General features: G+C 36.7%; 1 pseudogene; it reads left to right on the top strand.

Moving 5' to 3' along the window:
* The first annotated feature begins 6,687 nt into the window (after nucleotides 1-6,687).
* On the top strand, nucleotides 6,688-20,953 carry LOC131198125 (vomeronasal type-2 receptor 26-like; annotated as a pseudogene).
* The last annotated feature ends 2,075 nt before the right edge of the window (nucleotides 20,954-23,028 follow it).

Below are 23,028 nucleotides of genomic sequence, written 5' to 3'. Positions count from 1 at the left end.
ACACCCATTCAGAAATTGAGGAAATCATATTCCAGTGCAATGAAGGCTCAGCTTCCATGTTCTACTGTGTCCTGGGCTACATGGGCTTTTTGGCAGCTGCCAGTTTCACAGTAGCCTTTTTCTCCAGGAATCTCCCCAGCAGTTTCAATGAAGCCAAATGTCTCACATTCAGCATGCTGATCTTCTGCAGTGTGTGGCTCTCTTTTGTTCCATCCTACCTGAGCACCAAAGGCAAATACATGGTGGCTGTGGAGGTTTTCTCCATTTTGGCCTCCAGTGCAGGGTTGTTTGTCTGCATATATCTCCCCAAATGTTACATAATTATTTTTAGACCAGAGCTAAACAACAGGGAGCAACTCATCAAGAGAAGAAATTTGTAATATATGACTTAAACTCTCCTATAATTATTTCTCTATTTTAGAAGTGTTTGTTTAAAGCTATAGTAAATTTATCAGTGATTTTGAAGAAATGAAAATGTTCCGGTGAGTTTCTAATACACGAGCAAAGCTCAATGATATTTATCCTCATTTAATATTAACTGAAAATCTGAGATATTAATAGGTCATTATTCTCTTTAAGTTTGCAGATTGGAATTTAAGGTTCAATTAATTTGATTCATGCTGTTAAATAATTAAGAATTAATTTGAAAAACAACAACAACACACAAAGAGAAACACAACTAACAAATTATACCTATATTTTCAACATCTTAACATGGGAAAACATGAAAACCTCTCTCTCTCTCTCTCTCTCTCTCTCTCCCTCCCTGTCTGTCTGTCTGTCTGTCTGTCTGTCTGTCTGTCTAGCTAGCTGAAATTTTAAAAAATGGTGGAATCTGCTCTAAATAATACTAACCCTGCTAGGTTTAACATCAGGAGCTTCAATACTAAAAACATATTTGAAGCATTTGAAGTAATTATACTGAACATATGCAGCAAACCTTCTAATTCCAACGTTAATTTTAATTAAAAATTATTTGATAAGTTTTCATTATAAAAGCAAAGCCTAGTAAAATTAGCCTTCATTTATTAAAACTAAATTTTCAAAGCCTCTATTGTCATTGTACAGTGAAATTGGTTGTAATGCTGACCTATTAAAAGAAGATGAGTCAATTTAAGATTGCAACCTGGATTTTTAGGGGGAAAAAGATTCAAGTTATTTCTTTTTTGAAAAAAGAACAGGTATTTTCTGCCTATATTTCTTATAATGGGAATGCATGAAAATGTCTGAAAGTGCTTTCTTTTCTGATATTGTTGGTCAGGAATCAGATTATTCTGATGAATGGCCAAGGGAAACATATTTTGAAATGACAGAGTTTACGTTCAGGCCGTAGAAAGCCTTTGAGGCCATGGAAAGTTTCACAGGAAATGTGTTATATTTATATTCATTGACAAAGAAATAAAGGGAGACTAGTATAGATCTATTTCAAGCTATTTAGCTCTCGTCAGCTAGCCATACCTTTCTGGGGTTTGAACTAAATAGCTTAAAATAGAGCTATAGTAGTCTCCCTTTATTTCTTTTTCAGTAAATATATATTTAACACAAAGGTAGTTTGTCACGAAAGCGACTGCCTCCAAAGCCTCTTGAATTGGGGCTAGAAGGCGAAAGTGGAAGCAGTATGCTCCATGCCATATTTGGATAAACCAGGTTGCCCTGATAGAAAACACTTTTTCACAGAAAATCACTAGCCTGTGGGTTAGATGCATGACCAAAATCACAGAAGACATGCTTAACTATTTTTATGCTTTCTGTATTTTCTATATCTTATCTGTAATGTGCCAGCTACATGTAATGAAATGAAAGCAAAGAAATATATAAATATCTGCCTTGCACTATGCTCAGGATTCCTTCCTTCTTGGAGGTACCTGACTTTGTTCAGCTGAATAAACACATTGACGTATCACCACAGACATCTGCACTCTGTCTTTTATTTTACCAAGCCACATCTGAAAACCTGCATAACAGTATAAAAAAGCAGTGGTGGAAACTTCTGTAAAGTACACTAATTTTGTCAGGTTTTAGAATGAAAGCATCAATGGTTTCACTAAAAAAAAATAAATCTAAAATATTAAGCAGAGATAGTAGGGATGAGAGATAATATAGCATCACTAGATTGAATTGCAGAAATTAACTTGAATTGTATTGAACTATTGCAACAAGCATACTGATATTTTCATTTCTGGGGTGATCCTCATTTCTTTAGGACTGTGCTGCAGTAAGCATCTGGCAAAGAATGACTAGGAGAAAACATGACTGCACATAGTCTGTCATGTTAACCATACCATTAAGTGAACTGTATTGGTGAAGTGGCTTCTTATTTTGGTGGAATGAATTATTATTATATTATTTCAACATGCTCTATGTGAGGCAGCTCTTAAGACCATCCAGAAATTTTATCTGGTCCAAAAAATGGCTGGTTGAGCAATTTTGAGTTTTACGTAGTTGGTTCATGTTGCACTGTTACTATATGAGCTACACTGGCTTGCAATTTCTTTCTGAGTATAGGTCAAGCATGCTGGTTATCACCACATTTCTTCCTTATGTCTGTCTCTTTCCAAGGATATCTGCCCATTCTCCTGTCAGAGTGGACCACTATATGTTCCATTGCTGAAATGTCATCATTTGATGTAGAAGAACATCAACATCTTAGGAATCAGCGGGCTAAAATGGACAGGAATGGGTGAAATTAATTCAGATGACCATCAGGTATACTATTGCGGGCAAGAATCCCCCAGAAGAAATTGAGTAGCCTTCATAATCAATAAAAGAGTACGAAAAGCAATACTGGGATACAAACCCCAAAATGACAGAATGATCTTAGTTTGAATCCAAGGCAAACCATTTAATATCACAGTAATCAAAGTCTATGCCCCAACCACTGGTGCTGAAGAGAATGAAATTGACCGGTTATATGAAGCCCTACAGCATCTTATAGAATTAACACCAAAACAATGTCCTTATCACCATGGGGGATTGGACTGCTAAAGTAGGAAGCCAAAAGATAACCAGAATAACAGGCAAGTTTGGCCTTGGAGTACAAAAGGAAGCAGGGCACAGGCTGATAGAATTTTGTCAAGATAATATGATGGTCATAGCAAATACTCTTTTCCAACAACCCAAGAGATGATTCTACACATGGATATCACCAGAGGGTCAACACAGAAATCAGATTGACTATGTGCTCTGCAGCCAAAGATGCAACCAAAATTTCAAAAACCGCTACAGAAATATATGCAATCAAATAAAAACTGAATGCACCAATTACCACACCAAGCAAGAAAAAGACCTTCTGCACACAAACTTCTATCAAACAGGCAACAAGTAGTCAAAATTGGCAATACTATATCAAATCCTGTTCCTGTCAAAAGTAGCGTTCCCCAAGGCAGCGTTCTTGGACCAACACTCTTCATATTATACATTAATGATCTCTGTGACCATATTACAAGTAATTGTGTTCTCTTTGCTGACGATGTCAAACTATTTAACACCACCAACAATATAGCTATCCTCCAAAAGAAGTCCTTCAGACTTCTTATCTGAATGGTCTAAAACTTGGCAACTCCAAATCTCAACCAGCAAATGCTCAGTTTACATATTGGAAAAAAGAATCTAAACACTAAGTACAAGCTTGATGGACATTATCTTACTGATGACCCCCATCCTGTTAAAGATCTTGGAGTTTTCATATCACGTGATCTAAGTGCCAAAGCCCGCTGTAACTACATTGCAAAAAAGGCCTTAAGAGTTGTAAACCTAATCTTGTGTAGCTTCTTCTCCAAAAACACTACACTACTAACCAGAGCATATAAAACATTTGCTAGACCAATTCTTGAATACAGCTCGACTGTTTGGAACCCATACCACATTTCTGACATCAATACAATTGAACGTGTCCAGAAATATTTTACAAGAAGAGTTCTCCACTCCTCTGAATACAACAAAATACCTTATGCCACCAGATTGAAATCCTGGGTTTAGAAAATTTAGAACTATGCTGCTTTCGACATGACCTGAGTTTAAGTCATAGAATCATCTATTACAAAGTCCTTCCTGTCGAAGACTACTTCAGCTTCAATTGCAACAATACACGAGCACACAATAGATTTAAGCTTAATATTAACTGCTCCAATCTTGATTTCAGAAAATATGACTTCAGTAATAGAATTGTTAATGCTTGGAATATACTACCTGACTCTGTGGTCTCTTCCCCAAATCCCCAAAGCTTCAACCAAAAACTATCTACTATTGACCTCACCCCATTCCTAAGAGGTCTGTAAGGGGCATGCATAAGAGCACAAACGTGGCTACCGTTCCTGTCCTATTGTTTCCTTTTGTTATATCCAATTACTAAAGTTATTACATACTCATACTCATATATATGCTTATATATTGTATAGTTATTTCATACTTATGCTTATTATACTGTGTGACTAAATAAATAAATAAATAAATAAATAAATAAATAAATAAATAAATAAATAAATAAATAAATAAATAAATAAATAAATAAATAAATAAATAAATAAATAAATAAATAAATAAATACATGGAGAAGCACTATACAATCAGTAAAAACAAGACCAGGAGCTGACTGTGGCTCAGATCATGAGCTTCTCCTTGCAAAATTTAGATTTAAATTGAAGAAAGTAGGGAAAAGCACTAGGCCACTCAGGTATGAACTAAATCATATCCCTGATGAATATACATTAGAGGTGACAAATATATTTAAGGAATTAGATCTGATAAACAGAGAGCCTGAAGAACTATGGACGGAAGTTCACAACATTGTACAAGAGACAGCAACTAAAACCATCCCGAAGAAAAAGAAATGCAAGAAAATAAAATGGCTGTCTGAGGAAGCTTTGCAAATAGCTGAGGAAAGATGAGAAGCGAAAGGCAAAGGAGAAAGAGAAAGATACACCCAACCGAGTGCAGAATTCCAGAGAATAGCTAGAAAAGATCAGGATACCTTCTTAAATGAACAATGCAAAGAAATAGAAGAAATCAATAGAATAGGGAGGACCAGAGATCTCTTCAAGAAAATTGGAGATATGAAGAGAACGTTTCATGCAAAGATGGGCATGATAAAGGACCAAAATGGCAGGGACGTAACAGAGGCAGAAAAAATTAAGAATAGGTGGCACAATTACATAGAAGAACTATACAAGAATGAACTTAACGTCCCTGATAACCAATATGGCCTCGAACCAGACATCCTAGAATGTGAAGTCAAATGGGCCTTACGAAATCTGAGCAACAACAAAGCTAGTGGAGGTGACAATATTCCAGCTGAGCTATTCAAAATCTTAAAAGATGATGCAATAAAAGTGCTACACTCAATTTGCCAGCAAATTTGGAAAACAGTGACCACAGGATTGGAAAAGATCAGTTTACATTCCAATTCCAAAGAAAGGCAATGCCAAAGAATGTTCCAACTATCGCACCATTGCACTCATTTCACATGCTAGTAAGGTTATGCTTAAAATCCTACAAGCTAGGCTCCAGCAGTATGTGGAGTAGAAGAACAGAAGTACAGGCAGGATTTTGAAGAGGCAGAGGAACTAGAGATCAAATTGACAACATATGCTGGATCATAGAGAAAGCTAGGGAGTTCCAGAAAAACTTCTGCTTCATTGACTATGCTAAAGCCTTTGATTGTGTGGATCACAACAAATTGTGGCAAGTTCTTAAACAGATGGGCGTACCAGACCATCTTATTTGTCTCTTGAGAAACCTGTATGCGGGTCAAGAAGCAAAAGTAAGAACTGGATACGGAACCACTGATTGGTTCAAAATTGGAAAAGGAGTCCAGCAAGGCTGCATACTGTCACCCAGCCTATTTAACTTCTATGCAGAGCACATCATGAGACAAGCAGGGCTAGATGAATCAAAAATTGGAATTAAGATTGCCAGGAGAAATATTAACAACCTCAGATATGCAGATGATACGACTCTAATGGCAGAAAGTGAAGAGAATCATGATGTGGGGACCAGCAATTGCCCTAAGGGAAGTGCCTAAGTGTTACATTTGGGGATTTAGTGCATGAATTTAGTTCTGGATTTGCTTTACTGCAATCCATGTGACTTCTAATAAAGCTATACATTTTGCAACAATTGGAGCCAAGGATCATTTTAGCTAGGAGTCTAAGCTGAGGTTTCATACCTTCCAGAAAGCTGAATGACCTGACTTTTCCCATGGGACGGTGTGAAGCTGGAGCTTTGTGAAGTTCCGAATACTAATAATGGGTTCAGAATTGAGAACCATATTCTTAAATCTACAGAGTAATGGCAATTTAAAGTCACACTGTTTTTCACCCCTCCCTATAATTTTCAAAAAGATTATTATTAACCTTGTTGGTTCTCAAAACCCTGGTAGACAATTTATGTTTACTCGAAAGAATGAGTCATAAGAGATGATGGGCAGTTTAAATCTTCCATATGTTTTGAAAAATATAAATTTAGAGTTTTGGGACAGGTAATCATTATTGGAATGATGTCTCAGAATGATTTTTATTCTGAAGGGGTCAGAATGCAAATGGAGTTATGTGAGGAATAGAGAGATTTATTTCAAGGATATTTATTCTTGGAGACTTGTGAGCATTATATGGAAATTATAACAAATTAGTAAAGATGATATTGGTTGTCATCCTGTTATTGCCACATATATCTTGCAAGGCTCAACCAATAATGTGCAGAATCCAAGACATTATCTCGATTGTTCATGAATATTTTCAAGCAGGTGATCTCATTATTGGTGGCATTACTTCATTAGTGTTTATAAGTAGAGTTGTAGAACACTTTGATGAAGTTCCCAAGAATTCTGCTGCTGGTGATCCATTGTAAGGCATTATTATTGTTTTTGTTGTTTTTGTTGTTGTTGTTGTTGTTGTTGTTGTTGTTGTTGTTATTATTATTATTATTATTATTATTATTATTATTATTATTATTATTATTATTATTATTATTATTATTATTATTATTTACACAAAATGACAGTATACACAGCAAATGAGATAACTATGCTGGATTTCGTATCACAGATCACTAGTCGAACACTTCCCAAGCGTTTAGGACTGCATGATGTATCGGCGAATTATGCAGACAGATCCCAGTAAGGTGGCCTTCTGCAGCTGACTAATGGTGATCTTGTCAGCGCCAATTGCTTTTAAGTGCTTGCCTAGGTCTTTAGGCACAGCTCCCAGTGTGCTGAGTACTACTGGAACCACCTGCATTGGTTTATGCCAGAGTCTCTGCAATTCGATTCTCAAATCTTGATATCTGGTGACTTGCTGTTTCTCGTTGTTTCTGCTGTCATTGTTGTTGTTGTTGTTGTTGTTGTTGTTGTTGTTGTTATTATTATTATTATTATTATTATTATTATTATTATTATTATTATTATTATTATTATTATTATTATTATTTGCTTTAGTCAGCCCAATGTTCTGACTGGGTTTGGCATTTTTGTCTACCTATCAAGTCCTTACCAGGAACTGGGATAGGCTAATCTGGATGTTTGACAGTGTTATAGATATCATCACAGGATGGAAGCTGTTCCAAGTAAAGCTGCCTTCTTCAATTGACTGATGGTAAATTTGTCAATGCCTATGGTGTTCAAGTGGTGCTCCAGTTGTTTTGGGATTGCACTCAAGGTGCCTATTACTATTGGTACTACTCTTGTTTCGCCATAGTTATTCTATCTCTATTTGTAGAACTTTGTATTTTTTTATCTTCTCCAGCTCTTTCTCTTCTATTCTGCTGTCTCCAGGCATTGCCACATCCATTATCCAGACATCATCATCATCATCACATCATCATCATCATCATCATCATCATCATCATCATCATCATCATCAATCTTTTTATTACTATATCAATCTACCTAAAATTCTTTTATGCTCCAAGTCTATGAATTATAGTTAATTCCAATATTGCAAATATAAATTTTAAAATCAAAATAAAATAATACTTTCAACTTATGCTTTCATTGTGCTTTCTAAAGGAAAGCAATAATAAGATTCTGTGTTGGTTAAAGAAAGGGGGAAAATCAAAATAATTATTCAGTCCTTCATGATTAACAGATTTTACCTATTTCTGGGAATTATAACATCAGCTGCTAAAATTGAATCTCAAAAAAGTAAAATTGTATTTAATTATTGGAATAATAGTATTAAGTCAAAGATGCAGCATATTTTACATCAATAAATAAAACACCTATAAATAAATATGGCCATGATATATGAAGCTTTTTGGAGTGGGAAGAGGAGAAATACATGTCTTTAGGGTAATTTATTAATTAATAAAATTTTATTCTGCTTTTTTAATCTTGTTTAGAATTTTATTCTGCTTTTTTAATCTTGTTTAGAATTTCTGATTTCACAATTGTATGAAATTCTTACACTTAAACTAATACATTGAACTTACATTGAACTAATAAAAGCATAGCACCAAACCCAAATTTTGCTATTTCTGCTTTTTGGGTAGAAAAACCTTTCAGTTTTGCTTAACTGGCTTTGTACATTAAGGGATATTTGAAGTGCTTATTAAATAATTTATTATAGATATAATTTAAAGATGGTGCTATTAAGAAAATATTTTATCAATTCTGGAAAAGAATTTAAGTACACTTCTGAGAAAATGTAAAGGAAACACAAAATCTAAATCTATATTATTTCTTTGAGGTCCTTTAAATTGCAACAAAAATCTTTTCTACCAAACAATAAAGAGATCAAATTCCACAGTTTAATGTTTAATTAAGTTTAATGTGTATCTTACATGCAGGGCAAATGCTTTGCTCTTTATTATATACTCAAAATTGTTTAACAAACAACTCATGAAAAGCAAGTATTGATTTCACTAAAAAGTAAATGATAATCAACTTATCAGTTAACATTATTCTTGCAAAGTTTAGTTTGACTGCCCTTTTTAGATACATATTTTCATTTGATGTAGAATCTAATTCCCATTGCAGAGTCCTAATCAAGTATTATCAGCATATTTTGACCATGATATTTGCTGTGAAGAAGATAAATGAAGACCTGCAGCTCTTACCTAACATTACCTTGGGTTTTAGAATATATGAAAGTTATGGTGGAGAGTACACATATCTTGCCACAATGGAACTTTTCTCCAGTCAGACCCAATTCATTCCCAACTACAAGTGTGGCATCCTGAGCAAACTCAAATCAGTTATTGGGACTCTTGATCCTAAAATTTCTATTGATATTGCAGACATTTTAGGTGTTTACAGGATTCCACAGGTAAGATGCATTCATGATAAGTTGCCCTTACTTTGCTTTGTATTTTTAGATAGAAGAGATTGCAAGACATTAAGATATATTTAATTTCATAAACATTTGTTTATGAAGATATTAAGAAATTATACTTGTCAAAGTGTAAAGAAATGTTATCAAATTTCAGAATTTGATATGATTGGTCAGTTTCAAACAGTTAAATAGAATAGAATAGAATAGAATAGAATAGAATAGAATAGAATAGAATAGAATAACAGAGTTGGAAGGGACCTTGAGGTCTTTTAGTCCTGAATCAGAATTTGTTGTCTTCTAATGTGGTACAGTACTGGTAACCAATGCATACGAATAGGATGCAATATGCCAGAGATGATATGCATTGTCTGCCAGAGTTTGACACCCAGATAGGAAAAAAGCCTTAGAATTTTCTCTTGTCTGCAGAACAAGGAGCTTACAAACCCTCTGTGGTTCTAGAAGATAGTATGAACCATATTCATACATGAAATTATTTTCATTGTTCAAAAAAAAAAGTAATATACAAGGACAAAAGAAATTCAGAAGATCATTGAATTGTGCAGATAAAGGGGAACTCAGTAATCATTTATCCCAAATGTACTTTCACAAATATTTCATGCACATAAATAGTGTGAGAGCATATTCTGATACATTTTAGAACTCTTTATTTGCAGACAATGCATATTGGTTGTCAATAATTTTTCTGTTTTAAAAAAGGGGGGGAAATGTTTTTGTTTTTTTAAAACCTTTTCAATAAAAATAAATAAATAATAATTTTTCTGTTTTTTTTTTAATGTGTATAGCTCCTATATGGCCCTCCTCCAAATATGTATGATAAAACTGAAATCCCCTTCTATTACCACATGGTTCCAGGTGAAGACTTTTATTTTAGGGGGATTCTTCAGCTACTTGTCCACTTCAAGTGGACCTGGGTTGGAATTCTTGTGAAAGGAGATGGTGGAACAAAATTTGAACAACTGATATTTTCATGGTTTTCTCTTCATGGTATCTGTATTGCTTTCTTAGAGAAGCTCAGGACAATTTATATCAGCAATGTGGATGATGGTCTGAAATGGTTTGTGGAGATATTTCATCGTTTCACTAACAGCAAAGCTAATGTTGTGATAATCAAAGATAAATATGTTTTAGAATTGAGATGGTTGTTATATCTGCCTGAAATAGAATTTGTTTCTATAAAGCCAAAAGGTAAGGTATGGATCATTGCTTCCCAGATGGGTCTTGCATCATTCTTTTATCAGAAGATGTGGGATATCCAAGTTCTCCATGGTGCGTTGTCCTTTGCAGTTCACTCAAATGAAATTAAAGGATTCCAGCATTTTCTTCAGACAAGAAAGCATTTCTCATTCTTTCCCCAAGATGGTTTCATTAAAGATGTATGGGAACAGGCATTTGGCTGTGTATTTCCAAACCCATCTGTGAATGAAGATCCTGAGGGTATTTGCACTGGAAAAGAGAAACTGGAGAGCCTTCCTGGGGCTTTTTTTGAAATGAGGATGACCAGTCCTAGTTACAGCATATACAATGCAATGTATGCTGTGGCACATGCTTTACATGCCATACAAGTGGCTCAAGAACCATACAAAAGAAGGTTGAGTGGCAGGAAACCTAATCTTCAGGATGTACAGCCGTGGCAGGTAATTTTGAAGTAGTCAAATATGCTAGGAATGAGATGTCAATTGCCGATCAGAAATGACAGTTTTCTGTGAAGTTAGTTAGGAACTTCTCTTGTGTTCTTTCTTTTTTTATTCCTTCTTTATTTTGGGGGGATTGTTAATCTCAAGGTAGTTTCTTCCCGCCTGAATCTTCCAAACTCTCTTCCTCTCAAAATCTTTTCCTGAGTAATTTATTCAAGTTAGATTCCTATTTTTCTGGAGCACAGTCAAAAATCATTTCTGCCAAAAACATTATCAGCCCAAAGTCATGAATGCAGCTATTCTTTGAAAGACTAGGAGGGTAAATTAAACTGAACAGATGAACTATGGATTACAAAGAGAAAGGAGACAACATTCAGAAAATTGACAGGAAAGCTGTAATCAATTTAGAAGATGAAAAAGTTCTTATTTGTTTTTTCTAGATGAAAATACTTCTGAGGAATGAGAAGACATAACATAGGATACAGGAATATAAACAAAATATTCATTTTCTGGCTTTTAAATGAAGTGTCAGTGAGTTTTAAGACTGTAGTACCTGCATTAGAATATCAGTTAGTGGAGAAGCAGAATGATGAAGAAATAATAAGTATAAATGTAATAAGTATAATAATAAAGAAATAATAACAAGTATAATAATAAGCAAGCTGCACTGGCTGCCTGTGGTCTTTCGGGTGCACTTCAAGGTGTTGGTTACCACCTTTAAAGCGCTCCATGGCTTAGGATCGGGTTACTTACGGGACCGCCTACTGCCACCATTTGCCTCCCACCAACCCGTATGCTCTCACAGAGAGGGACTCCTCAGGGTACTGTCAGTCAAGCAATGTTGGCTGGCGGCCCCCAGGGGAAGGGCCTTCTCTGTGGGGGCTCCCACCCTCTGGAACGAACTTCCCCCAGGACTTCATCATCTTCCTGACCTTCGGACCTTCCGCCGCGAGCTGAAGACGTATTTATTTATTTGTGCAAGACTGGCATAGAATTTTTAGAAGTTTTTATTATTCGGTTTTAAATTTTAAAGTGGGTTTTATTGTTCTAAATGCATTTTAATTTGGGGCCATATTTAATAAGTTTTTTAATTATTGATTTTATTCTGTATTTATTCATTGTGGTTTTATTTGGCTGTGAACCGCCCCGAGTCCTTCAGGAGAAGGGCAGTATAAAAATTTAATAAATAAATAAATAAATAAATACATAAATAAATAAATAAATAAATAAATAAATAATAAACAGAAGACAGAAAAAAGAGGTTATGGTGAGAAGTTGAACAAGGGATTTGTTAAAAAGAAAAAGATTAGATGCAGAAGAACCGTGGAAGGAATTCCCTGAGATGAATGGCTGTTCTGTGGGATACTCAGATGCTTTAGAATTACCATCCTCACTATCCTTTCTATTTGACATGATAAAAAGGAAGGGCAAAAATTTGTAGTGTTGAGTTTTTAGAGGACTTTTCTTTTTGATAATATTTGACTGTGTTACATGTTCAAAGGAAAATGTTAACAAATTATATAGGGGTTTTGCACAATGTTGTTGTGTGCACAAGACTGTATAGCTATGAGATAAGAAGATGTAATTACCAACCAAGGTTTAGGAAACACTTCTAAAACCCACAAGAGGGATGACAGAATAATAGGCAAAGTTAGCAAAGAAAGTCTTACCATTGAATATGGACAGACATTGACAGTCCCATTAGTATAGGCTCAAAGTTAAATAGAAGAGGTCATCTAATACAAAAAGACCAAAGTTTCCTTTTGCTCTTCTTATGGAAACCAATTTTCCAGTGCTATTTCTCCACCATCACTCATTAGACAAATTTTATTCTAATACCCTGTGATCCATTGCACTCCATTTCACTCCCATACTTTGGGTGCAAATAACACCCTGGTACCCTACTCTCCACCACTCAGAGACACAATTACAACCATCCCATTCATCATCTAATGAAAAGCTACTAACCCTTGAAAAAATTACTTTCCATGCCCTGGTTTGGAGGGTAAGTACTTCACACCCAAATAATCAGCATAAAGCATGCTTCTAACCTGGAAACCAGATTAGTAAAAAAAATCTGGACAGCTGAAAAATTGTTAAAAACTGCTATTTAATTGATTAAATTTTTATCTTTAGTTGGGGGATAACCAGAACTAAAGCACTGGAGTGCAAAAGAGAGACCCTTGAATCCACTATTCTATAAGATATGTCAATGCTGCTCCCCTCATTTAAGTTTTATTGTGCTAATTCAACCCAATCACCATACCCTGTTGATAATAAATACTTCTGTACTGCTATTGAGGCAGAAACCCCAGTTCAGATTCTTGTGAGATGATCTGGAAACTTATGCTGCTTTCATTATGCTGTTGAATTAATAGTCCTGGGAAGGACCATCAATGATAGATTTTGGTCAATGACCATGCTTTCTACGCATAGCATAACTATCCCCTTTCCAGCACCGAGCCTGAAAGATACCTTCTTACCTATTGATCAAAAGATTAGAAACTTTGTGACTGGCTGAAACAGCCTTCAGACTAAATCTCCACTTTTTAAATGATGCCCTTGAAGTTGACTTTCCAGCTGAATTCAGCTACCTACCTGGTTTTAGAATGCAAGCTAATAAATGCAAGCTAATAAATTCTAGGGAATTTCTACTTTTTCCCAAGGTTCTAGAAGTATAACAATAATCATTTTCCAATCCTGTTCCAATTAAAATACCTCATTTAAGAGACACATACCAAGGAAGAATTCGCTGCTAACCTGAGTGGACTGCTAAATCAAATGAGTGGACTGCTTGTATCTCCTATAGCATGGGTGTTAAACTTGTGATATCACATTGCCATCATGTGACATATCTTGATGTTTCCCTTGATGGAGCTGGGGTGGCCATGGCTGGCAAGTGATGCCTCTGGCCCACAGGCCACCAGTTTGACACCCCTTTTCTATAGTATCTTCTATCTGCTCTGATCAGCTGACCCTCCTAATGAACTCTTGAAAAACTTTAGCATCCCTATGCAATAGCTCCACTAACATGTGACCCATAATAATAGTACACCTTAAAGACAATAACAGCACTTGTCCAAGCCATTGTTCAACAGGGCCTTTGTTTACACCAAAACAACAACAACAACAACAACCCTCTACCACTTTTTAAAATATTGAATGGTACTGCTGCATTGTACCTCCTCCACCAAAAGAGATGGTATCAACAATTGCTGGTACTAATCTCAATCAATCAGAATAGAACTGGAAGGGACATTGAAGATCTTCTAGTCCAACCCACTGCTCAAGCAGGAGGCCCTATGCCATTTCAGATTTCAATTTCTCACAAACATAGCCTTAGTCTAAACACAACTCAAAATGTTACAGGCAACTCATTATTTTTTTTCTTTTCTGAATTATCATATTTTCAAATCCCTAGCTGACCACTAGATAGTAGTAAAAGACCTTTCCTGTAGTCTGTTGCCAACAAGTGACTGACTGGATTTTTTATGACAGCCAGACATGACAGATGCTAAACTATAATTATAGCTGCAATAATTGTATCTATTATATTATTTTTATAACTATAGTTTTGTATCTGAATCTTCCCTGATCTGCATATGTAATAGTTGAGCAAAATATTTATTTTCATACCTTTACTAAAAAATAGTGCAAATTATATTATATTTATGAGTAAAATAAAACTGTCTCCAAAAGAAAATTGGTATATTTTTCAGAATTAAAATCTAGATATATGGGGTTTTTGGGTGAAGTAAGGCTAGATTTCTTATATTAGTAAATTATCACAATAACTATAATATAATTATTTTTGATCAATAGTGACATATAAGTAAATATGGGGGACCGCTAGAATATTGTGCATTAAGAAGTATCCCCCACATGTGTAAACTGTTCTGAGCTGTTATGCAATTCTGTATCTTAACCATGCTTTCTTTTTCTCTACTCTTTTCTTTTTACAAATATTCAATTATTTCTCTATTCAGCTACACTTCTTTTTGAAAAGAATTGCATTTAACAACAGTGTTGGAGATGAAATTTCTTTTGATGAGAAAGGAGAACTGGTTACAGGATTGGATCTTGAGAACTGGATCACATTCCCCAACCAGTCATTCTATCGAGTGAAAGTTGGGAAGCTGGATCCCTGGGCTGCTGAGGACCAAATGTTCATCATTCATGAAGAAGCCATCAATTGGCCCAGCACTTTCAACCAAGTAAGTTCTGAATGTAGATGATTTCATCTGGATGACTGGAATGATATAGGTAGTTATTTTTTACCAGTCATAATTGGGACCAGCAACTCAACCAATCATAATTGATATAGGTAGTTATTTTTTACCAATCATTATTGGGACCAGCAGGATGCACATTCATAAAGTGAAACATAATGTGATTGCAGTAATTTACAGCATTGGTTCCAGATGCAATTTTTAGGAAATCACCCATGGTCATTCAGTAGTTTGTTATATGACTACAACATGAAACTTCCAGCTAGATTCCTTATTGACTTTCCTTGTCAAAATCTGGCTATGACGTCATAATTGGTATCCATGTGACTGCAGGAACACTGTGATAGCTGCAACTTTGAAGACTAGTCAAAAGTCATTTTGGTACCATTGTAACTTTGAACAATCATTGAACAAGAGGTCAGTAAATGAGGACTCCCTATGTCTAAATGACATCTCTATATCATTTAACATAGAAGACAGATAAATGTCTTATTCTTTTAGTTGATACAAATCTCCCACAACTGAGAACTATTGTAAACAGTATAAGAATTACATATATCTGAAAAGCAGTGTTATCTAATATATTTTTAAAAAATATTATTCAGTTTCCATGCATACATTGTGGTAAACTTGAAGTAAAGTCATTGGAGCTAAAGGAAAAGTATATACTCATACATTATTCAATGCAGTGTTTCCCAAACCTTTTCTTTTATGGCTCTGAGTCTGACCCCTTTCTTAGCCCAGTTTGCCTCTGTGAACCTCTTCAGAGTCATTGTTAGCTGACAAATCATACTGTGCAAAAGAGACAATCAACAAGTCAAAAAGGGAATAAAAAGACCAAATTACCTCCCAAGCAGCAATCAGCTTTAGAAGGTAATGAGGCAGGACCTTTTGCTTGGATTGTGCTGTCCATTGAGAGCTGGATGGAGAATAAGTTTGACTAAAAATATTTTGTCTAAATGTTTGTTTATAATGCTATTTACTATTCAGAATTTGGGGGATCTGGACCAATTCAGAATGTATTTGTGCTTGTGTTTGTATGTATGTTGTGTTTGTATGTCTGCATACTGCTTAAAATTAATTCCAATTTTAAGCATGCTTGCTTTATAAAATATTGCCAACCCTGTAGTAATGTTATGATACATATATACATAAATATTTGTTTTCGTAGGTTTTCACAGGTATAGGTGTGTAGGTCTTGATATTTTCGAGTCTTTTCCCGTGTAAGGTTGAGAGTATCTTGGCAACGTTTCGACGAGGTCTCACTCATCATCTTCAGGCTGGTGTCTTCGGCTTCGTGCTTCTCGAGCAAAGAGTGGTCGGAGCTGCCGTCTCTCTATAAATACTGGTGGGGAGGTGGGGAGTGTTGCTGTGAGCGGGTTGGTTGGCTGTGTGGTTGCATCTTGATTGGTAGATGGAGTGGGTGTTTGCAGATTGGTTGAGGTGGGGAGTGTTGCTGTGAGCGGGTTGGTTGGCTGTGTGGTTGCATCCTTATTGGTAGATGGAGTGGGTGTTTGCCACTCCATATATAAGAATTCTTATATATATATATATATATATATATATATATATATATATATATATATATATATATGTATGTATGTATGTATGTATGTATGTATGTATGTATGTATGTGTATGTATGTATGTATGTATGTATGTCTTTGGTTGTTTGGGTTTTCTCCCGTGTAAAATTGGAAGTGTCTTGGCGATGTTTCGACGAAATCTCATTCGTCATCTTCAGGCTTCAGCTTCGTGCTTCTGGGAGCAATGTGTGACTGCAGCTTTTTCTTCCTTTTAACTGCTAGTGGGGGTTTGAACTGATTGGGTGGGAGCTTGGCTGTGCTCTGATTGGATGGGGGTTTTTCTGTGCTCTGATTGGCTGGGGGTGTGTCATGTGTTGGTGGGGCTTGGTTGTGCTCAGTCTAGTCTGTGCTGCAGGGGGATTTGAGCTGGTGAGCTGCATAGCTGTTGTTTGGCTTTGTGGTCGTGCTACATCTTCATAGTGGGTGTCAGTCTGCTGCATGAATGGATTGGAGGGGTTTGAAATGGCTAATGTTGCAGCTGCGGTCTGGCTTCTGGTCCTTGGTCGTGCTTCATGATCAGTGTGGGTTTGGGTCTGCTTTCTGGGTGGATGTGTGGTGGTGACATCCTGTGTGGACCTTGTGAGTGTGGGTCTGGTGTCATTCCTCGTGTTAGGGACTCGTTTGTCAATAAGGGCGGGTTTCCAAATGGCTGGTAGGCGGGAGGTGTCATCTTGTTTGTTCATGCTGTGTGGGCGTTTTTCTATCTCAATGGCTTCTCTGATTATTCTGTTGTTAAAGTGTTCAGTTTTGGCGATAGTTCTGGTCTTTTTAAAGTCAATATTGTGTCCTGTGGCTTTAAGGTGTTGGACCAGGGAAGAAGTTGGTTCCTCTTTTTTGACTGAGTTCTTGTGTTCTTCAATGCGTGCACTTATTCTTCTGTTGATTTGTCTGATGTATGTGGTGGGGCAGGCGGTGCATGGGATTTCATATACTCCTTGATTTTCTAACTCAATTTTGTCTTTGGGGTTTCTTAGGATGGTGGATATTTTTTGGTTTCTGCAGAATGCTGTCTTGATGTTATGTTTGTGGAGGATCTTGCTGATTCTGTCTGTGGTGCCTTTTATATATGGGAGGAGGGCTTTGCCGTTTTCTTGCTCTCTGTCTTGGGTTTTAGTGGGGGGTTCTTTTTGGATTAGTTTGGTAATCTTATTTCTCTGGAATCCATCCAAAAAACCCCCCATCCAATCAGAGCACAGCCAAGCTGCCACCCAATCAGTTCATCATGTGCAGCCACACCCACCCAAGCTTCCCAGGTGCAAAAAATGTCATGATATGTCATGCGATCAAATTTAACAGTCGTGTTCTAGAGTTTAGGGCAACTTGATGCAGCCAACTTAGTGTGGCCAACTTGCAATGGCCAACTCTCTGTAGCCAACTCATTGTGGGACAACTTGGCACAACCAACTTGCCATGGTACAACTCACTGCAGGATAACAGTTACATTAATATCAAAGAAATTGTGAAATAGAATCATTAAAGAAAAGATGCAAAAAGAGGAACAAAATGAAATGCAAATGACATGTTTGCTGTGTGGAGATGGCTATGGAAAACTGGCTGCAGTGAATTGGCCACACCAAGTTGTCCCATTCTAATCTCTCTATTGCATGATAGCAATCTGCTCTATATGGGGTTACCCTTGAAGAATAATTTGAATCAACAGTACAATGAAGTGGCATGTAAAGGGTGGCACAAATAAAACCAACGTTGTATGAGTTGCATTGGTTGCCAGTTTGTTTCTTGATCCAATTCAAGGTATTGATTATTATCTTTAAAACCCTATATGGTATGGGTTATAGGTATCTGAGAAGCCATCTTCTCAGAGACAGTGGAACTTGCCCACCCCATGTGCTCCAGCAGAGTTGGAGCACATGGGGCTCTGGAGCCCAACTGGAGCCCAACTGCTAAGGAATTTTGGCAGGCAAGATTTAGGAGCAAAGCCTGGGGCCATGGCCATGTGGAGCACTCTGCCACTTAAGATTAGAACTGTTCCCACCCTTTTGGCCTCCTGGATGGGCATAAAAAAAATTCTGCTGGTTTGCCTGTGGCTCCAAAAGAGGTTCTTTTTTGTTTGTTTGTTTGTTTGTTTTTTGTTTTACATTTATACCCTGCCCTTCTCCGAAGACTCAGGGCGGCTTACAGGGCGGCTTCTTGAGGATGGACAGGGTAAGAAGGCCTTGTCCTGATGCCATCTGCCTCCTTGGTCCCAGTTTTTATATAGTTTTTAAAAATTAATTAGTTTTATATTTAGCTTTCATTCTTTGTGAGCCGACTGGAGTCACATATTTGATGAGATAGGTGGAATATAAATTTAATAAATAAGTAAATAAAAATTAAACAATCATGCTTTTTAAATCTTCTTTTCAAGTACCAGAGTGCACACTAATGTTTCCCTTCTTACTTTACTTATTGGGTAGACCTTACCTGTTTCAGTGTGTACTGAGAGCTGCCTCCCTGGATATTTCAAAAGAAAGCAGGAGGGAAAGCCATTTTGCTGCTATGATTGTCATCCATGTCCCAAAGAGAAAATATCAAGCCAGAAGGGTAAGAGACATCATGAACCAAGTTATATTATGGTTCCACAGAAAGCTGAGTTGTATTCTTTTGGTTTTTTGCCAGATTATACTGTCCCCAGAAGAAAGGATTGCCTTATCAACTGAAAGAAAGACTTAAGGCAAAGAGTTCAGCATTTTTAACAGACAAAAAAAAATCACAGAGTTTATTAAAATAATATTGAAACTTCTAATTTATCTCACATTGGGATTACCTTCTCATTTCTATAATTGTGCATTATTTGGTCTTCCATAAAATCTGTGTCACATGAGTGATAGGGAAATGAATTGATAATATACAGAGAAAAACTAAATCCTTAGCTCTTGTCCTTAACCTTGCATTTATGGATATAAATTTCATTTATATGGATTTATTCATTTATGGATTTTATTCAGCAAAAAATATACAAAAGGAATAAAATTCAATATAGATGAAGTGATAGGAGCACGCTCCTACAGTACTTTACATTATTTTCAATATTGTAGAAACTGCATTCCATAAAGACAAGATGCAGCTGTGAAACAAGACAAATGTATAGATAAATGGACACAATTGATAGAAGATATTAATAATATTAGTAAGAGTAAGTAGATACCTTAAGAGATAATTGCCTTGTTAAAATCTAAATACAAGATTGGAAAATCAGATGGAAAATGTCAGTGCAAAGATGGTGTTAAGAGTAATTTAAAGACTTACGTTATAATAATATTCATAGAATAATAATAGAGCCAAACACAAATTTAAATACATGTATATTTAAATTCCAGACATGGATGACTGTTCCAAATGCCCAGAAGATCAACACCCAAATAAAAACCAAGATTCATGTCTTCCCAGGAGAATTTCATTCTTATCCTATGAGGAACCAATGGGAATAAGTCTAGTGATTCTGGCAATTTTCTTTTCTCTCTCCACAACTGTAGTGCTGGCAACATTTTTGAAATATCACCATACTCCCATAGTCAAGGCCAATAACCAAAACCTCACCTATGTTTTACTCATCTCCCTCCTTCTCTGCTTTCTTTGCTCACTGCAGTTCCTTGTTTCACCAGGCAATATAATATGTCTCCTCCGACAAATAAGCTTTGGCATCATCTTCTCAGTGGCTGTGTCTTCTGTGCTGGCAAAAACCATCACTGTGGTTCTGGCTTTCATGGCCACCAAGCCAGGATCCAGGCTGAGGAACTGGATGGGAAGTGGATTGGCCATGTCCATTGTTCTTTCTGGTTCCCTGATTCAAACAGGCTTCTGCATGGTTTGGTTGTTCACATTTCCCCCTTTCCCTGATATTGACACCCATTCAGAAATTGAGGAAATTATATTGCTTTGCAATGAAGGCTCATCTACCATGTTCTACTGTGTCCTGGGCTACATGGGTTTTCTGGCATCTGCCAGTTTCACTGTTGCTTTTTTATCTCGAAAACTCCCCAGCAGTTTTAATGAGGCTAAATGTCTCACATTTAGCATGTTGATCTTCTGCAGTGTGTGGCTCTCCTTTGTTCCATCCTACCTAAGCACTAAAGGCAAATACATGGTGGCTGTGGAGGTTTTTTCCATTTTGGCCTCCAGTGCAGGGTTGCTTGTCTGTATATATTTCCCCAAATGTTACCTAAATCATTTTTAGACCAGAGCTAAATAATAAGCAACATCTCATTAAGAGAAAAAGTTAATAATTTGAAACCAAACCTTTCTTTAATTATTTTTGTTTGTAGCAGCTTTTATTTAAAGCTTAATATAGTTTAACCTTTGATTTTGGAGATATATATTTTGGATGAGTTTTCAGTATGGAAGCTAAGCCTGGTCAAGCATTCAGTTTTAACTGAGTTAAAAGGTACTGAGGTATTAATAGGACATGATTATTTTTAAGTTTGGTCTCACTGAAAAAACATATTTGAAATATTAAGTGCACATAGCAGACTGAGAGGTAATACAACATGACTAGACTTTTAATTGTCTTTCTTTCTCTCTTTCTCTTTCTCTTTTTCTTTCTCTTTCTTTCTTTCCTTCCTTCCTTCCTTCCTTCCTTCCCTCCCTCCCTCTCTTCCTTTACCTTCTTTTCTCCTATTCATCTTGCTTCATTATTTAAAAATATAGTTTTATAACAAATTAAATAAACATTCTCTAATTAGACATCACTTTGTTTTACTCATTTTTTCTTGTCCATTAGAAAATCCACTACACCCATTTAGGATGGATACCATAAACCATTTATAAGGCTCTTAAAACCTGGCTGTCCCCATAGGCATGTGATCTAGGAATTTAGGGGAACACTACCAGGAACAGCTACTACATATGTGTGAAAGGAACCTTTACCTTTATTGGTGAAATGACTTTTTATTTTGGAAGGATGGCATTATTAAATTTTTATTTTTATGTATGTATGTATTAAATATGTAGTATGTATGTATGTATGTATGTATGTATGTGTCAGGATAATGATAATTTAAAGCTGACCATCTCCAGTAAGGCTGTGGATCAGGATGAGTCAGCAGGGTTATTGCCACTTTAAGACTGAGGATGAGTCAGCAGGGTTATTGCCACTTTAAGAAGATGTCTATATAGGGAGGCCATGAGAGGGTGTCTTTCTCTCTCTCCTCGTGTATCACTCTCCTCATCCTGTTCTATCTGCCTAGTAGTTCTCCCTGTAGAGTTGAAGATTGCTTGCTTGCCTGGTATGTGGCTACCATGTGTATGCGTGTGTGTGTGTGTGTGTGTGTGTGTGTATTTGTTTTCTGAGGTTTTCGCGGGTGTTTGTATGTAGGTCTTTGGTTATTCGGGTTTTCTCCCGTGTAAAATTGGAAGTGTCTTGGCGACGTTTCGACGAAGTCTCATTCGTCATCTTCAAGCTTCAGCTTCGTGCTTCTGGGAGCAATGTGTGATAGCAGCTGTTTCTTCCTTTTTAATTGCTGGTGTGGGTTTGAACTGATTGGGTGGGAGCTTGGCTGTGCTCTGATTGGATGGGGGTTTTTTGTGCTCTGATTGGCTGGGGGTATGTCCTGTTTGGGTGGGGGCTTGGTTGTGCTCAGATTAATCTGAGTTGCAGGGGGATTTGAGCTGGTGAGCTGCACTGCTGCTGATTGGCTTCGTGTTCGTGGTCGTGCTACAGATTCATAGTGGGTGTCAGTCTGCTGCATGTATGGATTGGAGGGGTTTGAAATGGCTAATGTTGCAGCTGTGGTCTGGCTTCTGGTCCTTGGTATATATATATATATATATATATATATATATATATATATATATATATATATATATATATATATATATATATATATATATATATATATATATATATATATATATATATATATATGTCTTGTATATATAAGTCTTGTATATAAACTACTCTTTGTAAGACAAACATTCCCTGAGGATCTGGCCCACGGCACGACTGAGGAACTAGTTGCGGCCTGGGAGCGGGCTGCGGCTGGGGCCTTGGACCGTGTCGTGCCTTTGCGATCTCTGACCCGGCACAGATCTCGTTTGGCCCCTTGGTTCTCCGAGGGGCTGAGGGAGATGAAACGCCAGAGAAGACGTCTAGAGAGCACCTGGAGGTCCAGCCGTTCCGAAGCTGATCGGACACTAGTTAGGTCCTATTCTAGGACCTACCTAGTGGCAATGAGGGAGGCGAGGCGCTCATATGCCTCCAACCTCATTGCGTCGGCAGATAACCGCCCGGCCGCCCTGTTTCGGGTGACCCGCTCCCTCCTTCATCAGGAGGTGCGGGATGACCCGTTGCAGGGACGTG

Source organism: Ahaetulla prasina, chromosome 4 (assembly GCF_028640845.1).
Source record: "Ahaetulla prasina isolate Xishuangbanna chromosome 4, ASM2864084v1, whole genome shotgun sequence".
Lineage (NCBI taxonomy): Eukaryota > Metazoa > Chordata > Lepidosauria > Squamata > Colubridae > Ahaetulla > Ahaetulla prasina.
The sequence above is the reverse complement of the archived record's forward strand: the minus strand, read 5'-3'. Positions and strand labels throughout refer to the sequence as shown.